The sequence below is a fragment of the Petaurus breviceps genome, unplaced genomic scaffold, assembly GCF_028583685.1.
Source record: "Petaurus breviceps papuanus isolate PSGF00001 unplaced genomic scaffold, PetGlider_PUasm1.0 47, whole genome shotgun sequence".
Lineage (NCBI taxonomy): Eukaryota > Metazoa > Chordata > Mammalia > Diprotodontia > Petauridae > Petaurus > Petaurus breviceps.
The window spans coordinates 3,878,657-3,896,934 of NW_027186349.1; positions in this window are offsets into that span (position 1 = coordinate 3,878,657).

An 18,278-nucleotide genomic window follows, 5' to 3' on the forward strand; every position below is an offset into this window, starting at 1 on the left:
GAGCCCCCCCCCCCTCCACTTTGAAAAACCCAGATGTTGATTGGGTATGGATGTAAAGGTTGGACAGTTTGAAAACTATTTGATCTGTTTCTCCGTCTTGATAATTCTGTCTGTATACTTTGAAGTTCGGGGTGCTGACCTTTTTCCCCTGAACTAGGTAAACAATACATATTTGACTGATTAAAGTAACCTTGTTAACCCATTTTGAGTTGATTTCCTTTAACAAAGCAGATCCAAGAACCTGTGTTGGCAGCGACCCTGGGATGCTGGGGTGCTTTCCGCTACAGGGGGAAAGGACAGAGGAGGAATCTTTAGAGTGGAAGATTAGGAAACAGATAGATAGGGGTATAGAAGAATACTTAAATTTATGAGAATGGGAAGATAGGGGAGAGATCATTGGAGTGGGGTAGGCAAATCATAGGAGTACAAGTTAGTGAGTAAAAGTAAAATAGAGGAGACAGGATGGATAGGAAACAAGAGATATGCACATACATAAAAACAAAGCTCAGGAGTAGAATAGATTTGGGAAAGTAAAGGTCTATACATCTATATCTATATATCTACAGCTATGGAGAAACATATCTAGACATTATGGTAGCCTTCTGGGGGTGGGGGAGAGTATGTATACATTTAGAGCTGTAGAGAAATATAACTAAAGTTTATTGTGGTCTTCTGAGAGGTATTGGGGGGTGGGGAAAAAAAGAACAAAGTAAAAAAGTACACAGCAGAAAACAAAAGAAAACTTACAAGGAAGGAAAGAAAAGATCTCAACAAAATGAGTATTATTTCTCATATAGGATTTCTTGAAATGAAAATTTATTGTTACATATTTTGAATCCTCTCTCATGTTCTGTTATGCACACAAAATGCTTTTCTTTTCTTTCTAACTTTTTATTTAAGTTCCAATATTTAAGTTCATGATATATTTTTGTTTCTTTTCTCTATTCTGTATTTGTGCTCTGGTGTTTCAGTCTAAAATAAATTTATGAAAAAAAAAGAGGAAATAGGCCATGAGTGGTCTTTGACTGCAGGGATAAGATTCATTTAACTTGAAGTGGAAATACAAGATTTTTATAAGATCTCTGAGAACTGTCTACCAGAATTTAAAGAATGTGTGTATATGTTTGTGTGTATCTGTGTGCATGAATAAATGCAGGGAGTGACTATAGCATGCCACTTTAAAAGAAATGCCTAAACTTAAATAAAAGAGTACAATTACCTTCTAAGTCATTATGTGTGAAGATTATACAATTATTTCAATATTTTGCTCCTTGTTGGAGCCATGAATTCTCTGAATTGACCATAATTCTTCAAAATCCCCCTTCAGACAACTTTGCAGTAACATCTCCTAATGAATTCTGGAGTGGCAGAGCCAACAAAAGGACAGAATGAAATGACTTTCCAGTCCAAGACAACTTGGAAGGTCAAGAGGATAGTTGTATCTCAATAGGGTGAAACTGAAATGAATAACAATGACCTGGCAAGTCAGAAAAGGCCTTAAGGGACAGTAAATTGCAAGCAAGGACTTCTAGAGTTCTCAGGCTACAGACCAGAAGGGGTCTAGCACAAGTCAGGAGAACAATAAGCAGACCTTAGATTATTCCATGTTAGAAGAATGGGAAATTTAAACATCTCCAGTTCTAGCTCTTGAAAGAGCAAGATTAAAATATATATATATATGAAGCTTAGGATAGTGACCATTCACCAGGAACAGAGCCCAATGTTGTGGTTGTTGTTTTTGTCTTTATTTATGTGTTTGTTTACTTTTAGTTTACAAGATTTAGTTCCACAATTCCTTGACTTTAAAATTTTCTCACCCTCCCTCCGCCCTCCCATGATGGCATACAATCAAGTATAGGATCTGAAAATACTTTTCCATCAGATCTTAGTCAGGTTATAAAGAAGGATTATAACAGATGGAAGGAACAATGGGAAAGAGGAAACAAAGCTAAAAAGAAAAAGAAAGAGAGCAGGTAGTTTGCTTCAATCTACATTCAAACTCTGTTCTTTCTAGTTCTTTCTCTGAATGTACACATCTCTCTCCATCATGAGTCTTTTGGAGTTGACTTATGACCCTGCATTGCTGAGAAGAGTCCAGTCTATCAAAGTTGGTCGTGGCACATATGTTGTGTCTGTAATTGGATACAAATTTCTCCTGGTTCTGCTCTTCTCAATCAGCATCAGTTCATATAAGCCTCTCCAGGTAAATATGAAGGCCATCTGCTCCTCGTTTCTTATAGCACAATAGTATTCCATTACATTCATATACCACAACTTGTTTAGCTATTCCCCAACTGATGGGCATCCCCTTAATGTCTAATTCTTTGCCACCACAAAAAGAGATGCTATAAAGACTTTTGTATATATGGGTCTTCCTCCCACCTCTATGATCTCTTTGGGATACAAGTGGTATTGCTGGGTCAAAGTGTATGAAATTATTTATAGCCCTTTGGGTATAATTCCATATTGCTCTCCAGAATGGCTGAATCAGTTCTCAACTCCACCAGCAATACATTAGTGTTGAAATTTTTTCACATCCTCTCCAGCATTTTTCATTTTCCTGTTTTGTCATCTTAGACAATCTGACTGGTGAGATGTGATACCTCAGAGTTCTTTTGATTTGCATTTCTCTAATCAATACTGATTTAGAGTATTTTTTAATATGCTTATAGATATCTTTAATTTCATCTCTGAAAACTGCCTGTTCATATCCTTTGACCCTTTATCATTTGGGGAATGAATTGTATTCTTATAGTTATATTTGACTCAATTTCCTGAGTTTTTAATTTTAGAGATGAGGCCTTTATCAGAGACATTGGTTGTAAGAATTCTTTCCCAATTTTCCACTTCCCTCCTAATCTTAGTTACATTGGCTTTTTTTGTACAGAAGCTTTTCAATTCCATGTAATCAAAATTATCCATTTTGCATTGTATAGTGCTCTCTAATTCTTTTTTTGTCATAAAGTCTTCCCCTCTCCATAAATTTGAAAGGTAAACTATTTTTATGATGCAAATATGGTACTGATACCTAAATCAGGAAGAGACAAAACAGAGAAAGAAAATTATAGACCAATTTCCCCCATGAATATAGATGCAAAAACTTTAAATAAAATATTATCCAAAAGACTACAGCAACTTATCACAAGAATCTTATCTTGCTTTCCCAGATTGCTTACAGTATTAGCCTTTATACACAAATCATGCACCCATTTAGACTTAATTTTGACATAAGGTGATAGATAATGGTCTATGCCCTGTTTCTGCCATACTATATTCCAGTTTTCCCAGCATTTTTTATCACATAGTGAGGTCTTATCCCAAAGACTGGGGTCTTTGGGTTTATCAAACGGTAGATAACCACAGTCATTGACTACTGTGTCTCCTGTACCCAAGCTATTCCATTGATCCACTATTCTATTCCTCAGCCAGTAGCAAGTAGTTTTGAAATTATAATACAGATTAAAATCTGGTATGGGTAAGCAACCTTCCTTAGCATTTCTTTTCATTAATTCCCTTGATATTCTGAACCTTTTGCTCTTCCAAATGAATTTTGTTACTATTTTTTTCTAGCTCTATAAAGTAGTTTTTTGGTAAATTGATTGGTATGGCATTAAATATGTAATTTAAGTAAAATTGTCATTTTTATTATATTAGCTTGACCCATTCATGAGCAATTGATGTTTTTCCAATTAGTTACATCTGACTTTATTTGTGTGAAAAGTGTTTTGTGGTTGTGTTCATATAGGTGCTGGGTTTGTTTTGGCAAATATATTCCCAAATATTTTATGTCTACAGTGACTTTAAATGGGATTTCTCTTAATATCTCTTGCAGATGGATTTAATTAGAAATATACAGAAATGCCAAGGATTTATGTTGGTTCATTTTATATCCTGCAACTTTGCCAAATTTATTTATTTTCTCAAAGAGTTTTTTTTTTTTACTTTATTCTATGGATTCCCTAAGTATATCATCATATCATCCACAAAGAGTGATAGCTTAGTCTCCTCTTTGCCTAATTTGATTCCTTTGATTTCTTTTTCTTCTCTAATTGCTACTGCTAACATTTCTAGTACCAGATTGAATAAGAGGGGTGATAGTGGACATCCTTGTTTCATCCCTGATATTACTGGAAATGCTTCTAGATTATCCCCATTACACATAATACTTGCTGATAGCTTTAAAAAGAAGCTACCTATTGTTTTAAGGAAGACTCCATTTATTCCTATACTTTCTTGTATCTTCAATAGGAATGGATGTTGTATTTTGCCAAAAGTCTTTTCTGCATCTATTGAGATAATCATTTGGTTTCTGCTAGTTTTATTGTTGATATGATCAATTATATTGATGGTTTTCCAATATTAATCCATTCTTGCATTCCTGGAATAAATCCTACCTGATCAAAGTGTACTTTTCTTGTGATAAGTTGCTGTAGTCTTTTGGATAATATTTTACTTAAAGTTTTTGCATCTATATTCATGGGGGAAATTGGTCTATAATTTTCTTTCTCCATTTTGTCTCTTCCTGATTTAGGTATCAGTACCATATTTGCATCACAAAAATAATTTGGCAGGACTCCTTCTTCACTAAGTTTCCCAAATAGTTGGTAGAATATTGGAATGAGTTGTTCTTTAAATGTTTGAAATAATTCACTAGTGAATGCATCTGGCTCTGGAGATTTTTTTCCCGGGGAGTTCATTAATGACTTGTATGATTTCTTTTTCCAAGATGGGGTTAAGTAATTTACTTCCTCTTCAGTTAATCTGGGCAACCTATATTTTTGTAAGCATTCATCCATTTCACTAAGATTGTCAAATTTATGTGCATACAATTTGGCAAAATAATTCCTAATTATTGTTTTAATTTCCTCTTTATTAGAGGTAGATTCACCCGTTTCATTTTTGATACTCATAGTTTCGTTTTCTTCTTTTTTTTTTTTTTACCATATATATACCACAGGGTCTATCAATTTTATTGTTTTTTTTTTCATAAAATCAGCTCTTAGTTTTATTTGTTAATTCACTAGTTTTTAATCTATTCTGCTCTCTGCCTCCATTTTATGGGAGAGTTCATTACATTCACATTCACAATAATGATTACTATCTGTCTCATTCCCTCCATCCTATTCCCTCCCCTGTTTATGCTTTTGTTTCTTCCTTCACCCTTCCCCTCCTTAAGGGTTTTCCTTTTGGCCATTGCTTGCATCAGTATTCTCTCCCTGTGTCCCCCCCTTCTTTACCTACCTTTTGCCTTACTACTATTTCCCTCCCTTATTACCCCCCCCCCCTTAATCCTCCCTTACCCCTCCTTCTGCCTATAGGGTACAATGGATTTTTATACTTATCAGAGTATTTTATTCCCTTTTTGACCCCAAACCAATGAGAGTAAATTTCATACAGTGCTCCTCTCCCTCCTTCTTTTCCCTCTATTATGAGTTTTTGTGTCTTTTCACATTAAAATTTTAAACTTAACTGATTAAGTTGATCCCTCTTTGAACCAGAACCAATGACGTTAATGTCATATGATGTTCATCTCCCTCTTTCCTTCCACTCTACTATAGTATGTTTTTATGCCTCTTTGTGTGCCATAATTTACCTTTTTCTGCCTCATCCTTTCCTTTTATTCCATTATAGTCCCTTTAGACCCCTTAATAAGTTTTTTTTTATCATCAGATTAGTTTACACTCTCTATTTACATCCCTTTTAAAGGTCAGGATAATCATATAAATTTCAATATAGACAAGTAATAGCTTCTCATATAGGGATGTAAACAGTTTGCTCTTACTGCATCCCAAATTATGTGCATGTGTGTGTGAGTCTGTGTGTGTGTATGTGTGTGAGTGTGTGTTTTCCTTGTTTACCTTTTTATGTCTTTCTTGAGTTTTGTAATTGGAGATCAAATTTTTGACTGACCTCTGACACTTTCATCAGGAAAGTCTGGAAGGCCCTTATTTCATTAAATGACCATCTCCCTGCCTGAAAGATTATGCTCAGTTTTGCTGGGGAGATGATCCTTGGTTGCAGTCCTAGCTCTTTTGCCTTACAAAATATCAAATTCCAATCTTTTAATGTAGAAGCTGCTAGGTTCTGTGTAATCCTGACTGTAGTTCCATGACACTTGAATTGTTTCTTTTTGGCTGCTTGTAGTATTTTCTCCTTAACCTTGTAATTCTGGAATTTGGCTACAATATTTCTTGGAGTTTTCAATTTGGCATCTCTTTCAACAGGAGACAGGTGAATTCTTTTGATAACGATTTTATCTTCTTTTTGTTTTTCTTTTTTAAGCAATTGGGGTTAAGTAACTTGCTCAAAGTTACACAGCCAGTTATTTCTGGGCATGGTGCTAAGTATCTGAGGCTTGATTCAATCCCAGGTCTTCCAACTCTGGGGCCAGCACTCTTATTCAGTGTGCCACCTGGCCACCCCTATTTTATCTTCTTATTCTAGGATTTTAGGACAGTTTTCTTTGACAATCTCTTGGAGGATGTTGTCCAGGTTGCTTTTTTCATCATGGGTTTCCAGTAGACCAATAATTCTTAGGTTATCTCTCCTGGATCTATTCTCTAGGTCACTTTTTTATCCAGTGAGATAGTTTACACTTTCTTCTAATTTTTCAATCTTCTTGTTTTGCTTGATTGACCCTTGGTGCATCATAGAGTCCTGAGCTTTGATTTGACTGATTCTAATTTTTAGCAAATTATTTTCTTCATTTAGTTTTTAAATTTTGAAGGAAACAAATCCTTAAAAAGTAAAATTTGTGAACTGGGACAGGACATTCAAAATCTAACTGGAGAAAATACCTCTCCAAAAAAGGATTTGTTTTCTTCAGTGAGACTTTTTCCAATTTGGTCACAGTCATTTTACATTTATCTTCTACCTCTCTAATTTTCCTTTTCAATTCTTTCTTTGAGCTCCTCCAAGAATGCTTTTTTGGGCCTGAGACCACTTCATATTTCCTTCTGTGGTCTCAGATGTGAGTATAGAGTCCATGTTGTCCTCTGTATTTCGTTGTTCTTGCTTCCTTTAATAAGCTCTGTTGGATTTTCTTGCCTTTCCCTTCTCCTCAGCTTCCTTCTTTCCCATTGTGATTTCCTATTTCCTCATCTCTCAGGTAGTCCTATATTTTAAACATTATCTTTCCTGGATTTGTTTTCCAGGTCCGTGTTTTTTCCAATGAGATATTTCACATTGCCTTTTATTTTTTTTTTTCATTTGTTTGGATCTGTTTTATAGTATCTTGATTTCTCATACCAATTGCTCCAATCTAAATTTGAAGAATTTATTTTCTTCAGTGAGTTTTTTAAGTTCCTTTTCCATTTGTGCAATTTGGCTTTTTAAGGCTTTCTTCTCTTCATTGGCTTTTTGGGCCTCTTTTGCCTTTTTAGTTAGTCTATTTTGCAAGATGTTATTTTCTTCAGTATTTTTTCAGGTCTCCTTTAACAGGCTGTAGACTCATTTTTCATGATTTTCTTGCATCATTCTCATTTCTCTTCCCAATTTTTCCTCTGCTTCTCTCACTTGATTTTCAAAATCCTTCAGGAGCTCTTTCATGCCCTGTAATCAAATCATGTTTTTCCTGGAGGCTTTTGATGCAGGAGTTTTGACTTTGCTGTCTTCTTCTGATTCTGTTTTGATCATCTTTGTCACCAAAAAAAATGATTCTCTTATTTGTCTTCCTCTGTTTGCTCATTTTCTCAACCAATTACTTAACTTTTGATCTCTTTGCCACAGTATAACTCTGCTTCCAGAGTGGAGAGTGATATTTTCCAAATTTCTGGGTTTTTACACAGCTGTTATCAGAGCTTCTTCTAGGCACCTACCTCAGAACTGTGAGGAGGATGCCATCTCTACCACTGCCACAAGCCCTGCCATGCTAGTGCTCCCCACCCCAGCACCACCACCCAAGACTGCGACCTAGATCTAAGCAGGTCAAAGGAAGAGCAATTATGCTCTGAACAGTCATTTGGTCCCCCTATGATCTATAGACCTGGAGCTCAGGAGTCAGCCATGAGGTAGAAGCTGCAGTCTCCACCACTTCTACCAGCTCTACCACCATGGGGACAGGAGCCAGAACTCGCTCTTCTCTCACCCAATTACAACGGAGTTACCCACTGACCTTTTACTTTCTCTTTCGTGTTTATGGGTTGAGAAATTTAGAAACCATCACAGCTGTAAGTGAATTAGTCCTCTGAAGTGTGCTCTATCCAGTCTGTGCCATGGGTCTGGGCTGGCACGGCTCATGTAGGATTGTGCTGTGCTCCTAGCTCAGTGTGATAGACCCTTCCTGTTGCCTTCAGTGGGGAATTTGTTTCTATTTGTCACTTTTTGGGTTCTGTAGCACTAGCATTTGTTTAGAGTCACTTCCATAGGTATTGGAGATGGTTGGAACAGGAGTTCAAGCAAGTTCCTGCTTTTAATCTGCCATCTTGCCTCCACCCTCACCCCCCACAGCTGCAATTTTTGTGGTGCCAAAGAAACAAACACTGAACGTAAGCTTCTTGATTAGGAAATGGTTGAACAATGATTGTGGTGGAATATTTTTATGCTGTAAGAAATTATGATCAGATGCTTAAAAAAAAGAAACCATGGAAAGAATGACATGAATTGTAGATGTAGAATGAAACAAGCAGAACCAGAAGAACACTGCACACAGCAATAGCCATATGTTACAATGATTGACTGAGGATGCCTTGCAATACATAGATCCAAGACAATTAGAAAGGACTTTTTGGTGGGGAAAAAAAAAACTACTTTCAGAGAAAGAACTGATGCAATCTGAATATAGATCAAAGCATACTATTTTTTTGCTTTATTTTTTGGTGTATTTTCTTTTTCAACATGACTACTGATGCAAAAATATGTTTTTCAAGACCACGAAAGTATAATCCATATCAAATTGGTTGGTGTCTTATGGATAGATCATGGGAGAGAAGGAAAGAATTTAGAAGTCAAAGTGAAAAGAACAAGAAAATTAAAATTGCTTCTCTAAGTAACTGGAAAATATTAATAAATAGAATTAGAGAAAAATAATATTATTCCCAAAATAGTTTTGGGATTTCCCCATTTACACATTTTCCTCCAGTTACATATCAAGCAAAAAATTAGCATTTAATTCCACAAGGTTTTGAATTCCAAATTTTTCTCCCTTCCCTGCACACTTCTGAATATGATAGGCAGTTGGATATAGTTTATATATCTGCTATCACAAAAAATACATTTCCATATTCATCACATTTGTGGAAGAAACAGATCAAAAGGAAATAATACCATGAGAAAAAATACAGTAAGTGAAAAAATGTGCTTAGATCTGTGGGATTTCTCTTTTTAAGTGTCCTACAATACCTTTGCCATACTCTTTCAAGTAATCTCACTCAGCAATGACAAACCTTCATGTTTGGTTATTGGATTCAGGTTTTTTTTTTTACACAGCCCCAATTCATTTGGAACAAATTATATCTTATTGTTCATCTTTTTTAGCTTCTTTTATATTATAAAATCTTTCTTTTGGAGAACATGGCAAATGAAGAAGACTTCAGGTTAACCCAATGAATGCAATCTTTCATTTGACATTATACTACATGAATGATGTTATAAGGATAACAAATAAGTGGATCACCCAAACAAAAATTAGAATTTACTACAAACCTCTGAGTAGAATGAAGAAAATTCCATAAGCCTAGCTAATAACTTGATTTTATGGGGGCAAGGAGGGGAATGGTAATGGTAAGCCCAGATTCTTTTGCTCAATGCCTCTGGCTTCTTTGTTCAAGTAAGGGTTCATATTATTGTCAGGTTAGTAGGAGCATGAAAGTAAATTTGCATTTCCCTTACCTAAAAATTCATGCCAAAATATGAGACTCAGGGAAAAATAAAAACCAAGTCCAAGGGCTAGTGACTTCAGTCGGTTTGGGAGTTCTTATTTTAAGAAATGTCAAAGTCCATTTAAATAAAGACATAAACAAAGTAAGAATTTACAGATGGGAGAAGGGGGGAACCACCATCTTGTGGGAGTGAAACCAATGCCTGAAGGACTGATAAAAACAATAGGCAGCAGCTCCAACATGAGGAGCCAAGAAGACTAAGCTTTAGGAGTGGAGAGATTTCTTTTGTCAACATTTAACACATGGTACTTGGAATATGGGTAATATATTTGCTTATTTTTTCAAGGGACACTTTGGCAAAAAAGAAATGCAGCTTCTAATGGCTGATCTGTATACTGAAAAAAGATAACTTTTTTGTTGTATAAACTGAAACTGGGTTGTAAATACTATTCCCACTAAATATTTCAACATAGAAACTGTAGAATACAAAAATATAAACTTCCTAGTTGAAATATAGGTGGCAAGGACAAGATCTGACTCCATGATGCCATTGCTTCAAGAACACACAGGGAATGATTTTTGTGGTTGACAATGATGACAAAAAACAAATAAATGAGACCCTAGAATTACGGGAATGTTGACATAGGATGAGCTTAGAGATGCCATCTTATTAATGTTTGCTAACAAAAAGGATCTTCCCAATGCCATGAATGCAGCTGACTGGTCTTCATCACAGAAACCGATAAATCCAGGCCACCTGTGCCGCTAGAAAGATGGACTCTATGAGGGACTGGACTGGTTTGTCCAATCAGCTCAGATACCAGAAATGAAACAACAAAAGTTCCTCCTCCCTCTTTCATTCTCTCCTTCTTATTTCCTGCTTTGTACCCTTTGCTTTACTCTCATGTGGCAAACTGTGCTTTGTGGTATTGAGTGCTGGAAGCCATATTTCCTACCCCTTATCATCACATGTATTGCCCCATGCTGTAAATATACCAAATACAGGTCTGCACAAAGATTTCTTATTTGATGTAAACAGTTTTTGTTTCCATTTTATCATTTTCTTGAACTGCTATGCATTATTACTTTTTTATTTAATATAATATAATGTTATACTTTTTAAATTTAATATAATATAATACATTATTAGTATTTTTGTTATGTTATTGTAAAAAATATCAACTCACTGTTTAGCACTGGGAAAGGATTTTAAGCACATTGATACTTGGGTTTCAGAGGGTTGATGTGCAGCAGCAGAGCCAAAAGATACTTCTAGTGACTTTTGAGATCTGTGTTGAGATCTAGTTTGGTAATTGTTTTTTAAACTGAACTCAGTTTATTCTTTTAAATAGTAAAAATAAAAATCAAAATATAATTAAAACACTTGAATACACAGAATAGAAAATATATATTCCATGTAGGTTTTGCACTAATAACTTGAATATCAATCCATTGTAATTGACTGCAGTTTCTCATTCGAATCTTGAGAATTCATAATGAAAATCAAACAAGTGATCAATTTTGCATGATTAAAATAGAGATAAATGTAATGTTATATCTTTGTGTATTTCATAGGTTTGTGCCTGTATTTGTGCTTACATGATACTTATTAAGGAAAAAGAAGCATTGAGGTTTTGGTTCAGAGTAGGCTCCACATTGAGAGCACTAGATCTTCAAACATAAACTGTTTTATCACTAGAATTCCTACCCCTATCCCACCCCCTGCAGTTCAGGTCAGGCTGTGATTAGTTCTCCATCACACTTGAATAACTTTTAGGAAGCAAACAATAATGGCTGGTTATAAACACTGAGGAGGGCTTTCTCACATATTTGGACAACAGCAACAACAACAAAAAAAGTCTTTCATTTTTGGTCAAGTGTGTGGTGTTTCTATTTGAAACCTCTCCACAGTAAATACAGGCTACATTACCCCCAAAATCTTGGCTGGATATATTTCAAAAACACAGTCCAGAACAGCAGGCATTTCTCTATAGTGGCTAGATTTTGAAAAAAAAAATGATCATGAGAGCTCGGGGAGTCATTTCATTCTCGAAGTTTTCGATCCCATTTTGAAATAATCATCCTATTTGCACATGTGTAAAGTGTTCTTTACTACCCTTCATTACTACAAGGATCATATCTGTCATCTGAAAAAAAAACTTTCCTTTTTTTTTCTTTTGTATTTTGATAAACACTGAAGAAACTGAAACTGTTAAACCTTATCCTGGCAAAAACTCAGAACTGTTTTGTTTGGTGTTGTGGAAAATCTTACTGTTTTCAAAACACAATTAGTAATTGACTGCTTTGTATACTTGTTTTCAGTTTTCGTTTCAACAAACAAGGACTGTAATTAAAACTATTAGAATAAAATTTCTAAACTATTTAAAAAATAATTTACAGATAACTCTACAATGCTCTACAATTTACAATGCTCTACAGACATTCATTTGCCATCTTTGTGGCAGCAAATTCTGTTCATCAAGAAGTTGACAAATCAATAAGGATTTATTATTATATTTCTACCATGGGGGAAGGACTTTTCTAAGCATAGGGAATCAAAGGAAAGTCAATTACTAAACAACACAGAATAAACCAAAAATTGTCCATGCTCTCAAGGAGTTCCCAGATCAATAGAAGAGATAACATGGAGACAACTATGTACAAACAGGATAAAGATTAGATAGATGAGAGAGATATATAGCTGTATAGCTGTATAGCTGTATAGATAGATAGATAGATAGATGATAGATGATAGATAGATAGATAGATAGACAGATAGATAGATAGATAGATAGATAGATAGATATATAGATAGATGGATGGATGGATGGATGGATGGATGGATGGATGGAAGGAAGGAAGGAAGGAAGGAAGGAAGGAAGGAAGGAAGGAAGGAAGATATAGATAGGTAAGACACTATTAAGGAGCAACAATGAGTTTCTTTCAGAAGGCCAAAGTTGGTTTTACCTGGGACCTAAAGGAAGTCTTATAGAAGTCAGGAGGTGTGGATGAAGAGGGAAAAAAATATTATTTTCCTTTAGGACAGCCAATGAAATTGCCTGAAGTAAGGAGATGCAGTGTGATGTCCAAAAAACAAAAAGGGCACCAGTGACAATTAATTGCAGATTATGTGAAACAGATTAAGTTGCAATACTGGAAAGCTATAAAGGTATCAGTTTATGAAGGTCTCTAAAAGACAAATAGGCTTATATATTTGCTCCTGAAGATGAATATGGTGCCATTTGAATTTTTTAAATAGAAGTGACATAGATCTAGACATAAATAACATCACTTTTGAGAGCTGAATGGAAGATAGATCAGAGTAGGGAGATATTTGAGAAAAGGAAACCAATAAATAGACTATTGGGACAGTGCAAGCATGAGGCATGATGCCCATAGCAGTAGGGTGGCAATGTCAGAAGAGAAAAGAGGCATACAAGACATACTTTGCATAATTAGAATATAGAGACCATGGCAGCAGGTTCAATTAGGTGGGAGTGGGAGAAGTAAATAAGGTGTCCAGAGTGTTATCTAGACTGTGCTTAGGTTGGATGTTGATGTTCTTGGCAGTAACAGGAATGGAGGAGGAGTAGAATTTGAAGAGGAGGGAAATAATGAATTTATTTTTGTACATATTGAGTTTAAAAAAGTCCAGTTCCAGATATCTAATAGGTAGCTGGAGAAGTGAAACTAAAGGTCAGATATTTAGGACTAAACAAATAGCTCCAACATTCTTCAGCAAAGAGATGACAATTGAATCCAGAGAAGCTGATGAGTTCACCAAATGAAATGTTATAGAGGGAAAAGAGAAAAGGTCTAAGAAAGAACATTGAAGGTCTACAGTTAGTATTGGGGGGGGGGGGGGAGTTTAGAACAAAAAGAATAGCTACATCTTATTCTCCTCCCATATGCTTAACTTTTTTTTTAAACTAACCTCACATGTGAAGCACAGAACTCTTGGTTCAGATAGATCTACAAATGAAATTCTTTAGAAGTTTATGTAGGAATAGACTTCAGGGGTAAAGAACCTGTGGCCTTGAGGCCACATGTGGCCCTCTATGTCCTCAAGTGCAGTCCTTTGACTGATTCCAAATTTCATATGAACAAATCTTATCCAATTTTCAGCTGGTAGTGAAGTAAAAAGTAGAAGTTTTATTCCACTTACATAAGATTTTATAAACAATAAGTCATGCATATCTACTACCTACAGTAGTGTACTTCAAATGATTAATTTACACTTCCTAACAGTCTGAGCACACAAACATATATGTATGCATGGACACACCACATGATCTTTAGTCTTACTGAATTCCGAAAACAGAATGTGATTTTGCTAATTGCTTTCACTTCATTTGACCAGAGAGTAACTGGAGTTCAGGCATAGCTATATCCAAGCAAAAGACAAATCTAATTTTTAGAGAAAGGAAGACTATCTCTGGGGTTATCCTTTTTTATCACAGCCATTCAATGGAAGTAGTCTCAGTAGCAAAATCTAGTTCAAATCTCTGTTGGATATTGCTACTGATAGAATTGAATTAAGTTGAACAATTGTGGCTACAGTTAGCACCATTCTTGATATTTCTCAGCAGTAATATGAAATAGGGAAGAAAAAGCAACTTTCTGTTGTCTGAAAAGAAAGGACATGAAATCTGTACAATTCTCCTACTTGAGCTATTCATGTTTTTTCCTGCATATGGGTAGGTATGTTTGTGCTTTCCTAAAAGAAAAAAAAAGTATGATTAATGTTCTCAAACATAGGACAGTAGCAAGTTAATTTATTTAGGTCTTCTTTAAAATTCTGTTTTGTGGGCTAATTTGTCAAACAATTTATTCTTTTTTAATATAATTTTTATTTTATTTTGCTTTCTCAATTCTATTCCTCCTCTCACTGAGAAGGCAAGATATTTATCTGTACCCCTGATAATATGACATTAGAGTGTTATCAATTTACAAACTAACATTAATAAAGGAACCATTTTCTCTCAATAAAGAACCCTGTGCTAGGCACCATGGGAGGCATAAACTAAATGTGCTTGGATATCACTTCTCTTTTGTTGTTCAGTTTCTGTATGCAAGTAGATTGCATGCGCTTCTTCTTCCATCTTCTATGGATGTGGTGATTATACCTAGCAAAGGAATGATAGAAAAGGACTTTCTTGAGTTGATTCTTTTGATTTTCCTTAGTCAATCTGTTCAATTTCCCAAATCATTTTATCTTTGTGTGCCTCTCTCTTTAGCACTCTATCCCCAGATTCTATACATATGCTTTCTGAATTCAGACTACTTTCCAATGTCCTTTTTTTTCCCTCTGCTAATAGCATGGATCTATGGAACTATGGAACTATGTACTGATCACACATTGTTCTTATTTTGCTTGGACCCTGTCTAATTATCTATAGAATAAACTTCAATAACTCTCTTTGAACTGTTAATCTTAACAAAATCTCTCACCCCTTGATCATGGTAGGTGACTCAATCAATATTTTCATGTTCTGAATGATTAAATGGAAATGTAAATAAAACCCTGATTAATCATTTTACTAGGTGATTTACTCTTTTATGTCTTTCAGTAATCACACAATATGTAAATGTAGTTAAATATTATAATGGAACCATTTTACAGTAATAATAATTACTTACACATAGCACTTAACTATGTTTCAAAAATGATGGTAAATGCTTTACAAATATTATCTCCTTTAATTCACACAACAACCCTGAGAAGCAGGTGCTATTATTATCCCCATTTCACAGGTAAGGAAATTAGTCAAAAAGCAATTAAGGAACTTGCCCAGGGTCACACAGCTAGTAAGGTTTGAAGCCAGATTTGAACTCAGAAGTTCTCATCCCTAGGTCCAGCACTTTATCCACTGCACCAACCTAGTTTTGTGGGTAGGTTCTCCATTGGTGAAGATGGAAATTCATACATGGCCTCACAATCTATACTATAAAATTTAATATCTCTATATATCTTCCAGGCAGATTTTTTTGTGCTGGCTTATTTTAGAACTGGAAGCCTTCCTCTGGCTATATGTTGTTGGTAAAATGAGTATAAATAGCAATTGTTTTCTGCTCTGACCAGAAAGTTTGTGGTTCTTTTTTCCCAGATTGATATTTTTGTAATGGCAAATCAAGTCATCTTTTGTCTCAATTCTTACATAGGCTTTAGTAATTCAAGGGGCACTAGCTTATACAAACTGAGACTTGGAAAAGACCTTTATTTAGAAAGGTCAGAGTCACCCACTACATCCCAGGCCATTGTCCATCATCTTTACTTTTGTCTTGCCTTTGTACTTCAGTGATTTTGGAGGAATCAGTGAGACTGATGCCTCCATTTAACTCCACACAGAAGCACAACAAAAAAGCGATTTTCCATTATCGATCTATTTATGTGATCTACTACCTCCTTTTCTGGCTGCTATGTCCTTGATGAGTTGAAGACATTTCATGCACAACTATCATTGGTAGAATTCTGTAACCTAAAGACGATAAATTCACCAAGATTTGTGCCATTAGTTCACTACCCGTTAGGCATTGTCTTATAACTCTCCTCTTAGCTAAATTCCTTGAAAAAAATATATATTTCTTGTCTCTATTTCCTTTTCTCACATTTTCAACTAAAACCAATGAAATTGCCTTCTGACATCATAATCCAATAAAACTTCTTCCCTCTAAAGTTATAAAAAAAATTTGATCATCAAATTTAATAGCCTTTTCTCAATTCTCAGAGTCCTTTTGAACCTCACTGCAGTCTTTGGCATTGTTGGCTTCTTTTGGGGCATCTCTTTTGGGATTGTTGGTATCTCTTCCTATGTACTCTATTCTCTGGAATTTTGGCATTCTTCTTTCTCCGATCTCTTGCTATCTGTCTGAACATCCTTATTGGTCTCCTTTGTTGGACCTTCATCTCCTATATGTGTACTAATTGGGAGTATACCTCAAGAATCTGTCTGTAGTCCTCTTTTTTCTGTCTATACTATATTTTTGAGCTCATCAACTTTTGTGGATTAAATGATCATCTCTATGCTGGTATCATCCAATCCTGTATATCCAGTTGGAGTGCTAGTCTCACATTACCAACTACCTGTTAGACATTTATTACTAGATATCCTATAGGAATTTCAAATTCAAAATATTGAGCATAGTTCTAGTTACTTTTACCATAAAACTTATCTCCAAAACTTCTATATTACTGTAAAGGCATCACCATCTTTCTAGTAATTGAATTTCTGGATTTTAATGTCATCCTCAAATCTTTACTCCCATTCATTGAAATCAGTTGCCAAATCCGATTATTTCAAATTTAACAATATCTCTTGTATATATCCCTTTCTCTTCACTCTCATAGTCATAAACCTAGCTCAAAAACTTAACTTCTCTACCCCAGACTTTGAAATAGCTTCATAACTGGTCTCTCAGAATATAACTTCTCCCCAATCCAATCCACCATCTCCAAAGCAATCAAACAAATATTCCTGAAGTATAGGTCTAACTATATCACTTTTCTAAATCAATGAAATACAATGAATCCCTGTTAGCCTGAAGATAAGATGCAATCTTTTCTATAAGGACTTTAAAGCTTTTCACAGCCTAGTTTCTTCCTGTTCTTCTAGTCTTCTTATATGTTATTCTACTTCTTGCACTATATCGTGTAGCCACATTGGCTGATGTACTATACCTAATGATCCATTTCACATTTCTGTGCTTTTGAATTGGCTTTTCCTAATGCCCAAATGCTCTCCATCTTCATTTCCATCATTCAGAATAGCTGGCTTTATTCAATAGTCAGAACAATTTCTAACTTCTGCAGGGGGGTTTCACATTCTCCCAAATGCTACTACTTTGTCCTATTAAATTACCTTTTTATCTACTCAGGTATGTCTCTAAGTGCTGTGGATTACAAGGTATCTCATATGATAGGGACTTTAAGCCATTACAGACTCATTGTATCTAATGTACTGTGGTAGCCTTTGTTTCTGGGTAACAAAGAGCCTGGGGCAGTGTGTGAAGTAGATTCTACATAAATCTTATACTCCACTCTCTTACAATGATGTTCTAAGACGGGGAGTGTATCATAAGTTCATTTCATCCTCCAAGGACCTGACCACCACTTTATCATCATTTTGCTAAAGCATGTCAGAATACGAAGGAACTTGGACTATCTGGGGGATGGAGCACAAAAGGAGATGATGAGGGCTCATGTTAACTTTATGATCACAATAGAAAGCAGGTGAGCCTCATAAACTGGTCATTCTTTACAAGCTATTTCATATTTAGCAGGTAGATTTTTAGCTGTTGATCAACATTTCCCTGTCGTTCAGAGTAATGGTGCATAAGAACTCTATCCCTTCTGTGTCATCCCATAATCTGATCAGTAGCTACCAATCTTTCCCTTTTTGCAAACTATACCATTCTTTTCCCTAGTTCTATTATGGTATCTTGATTGCTTGTTTTGTTGTT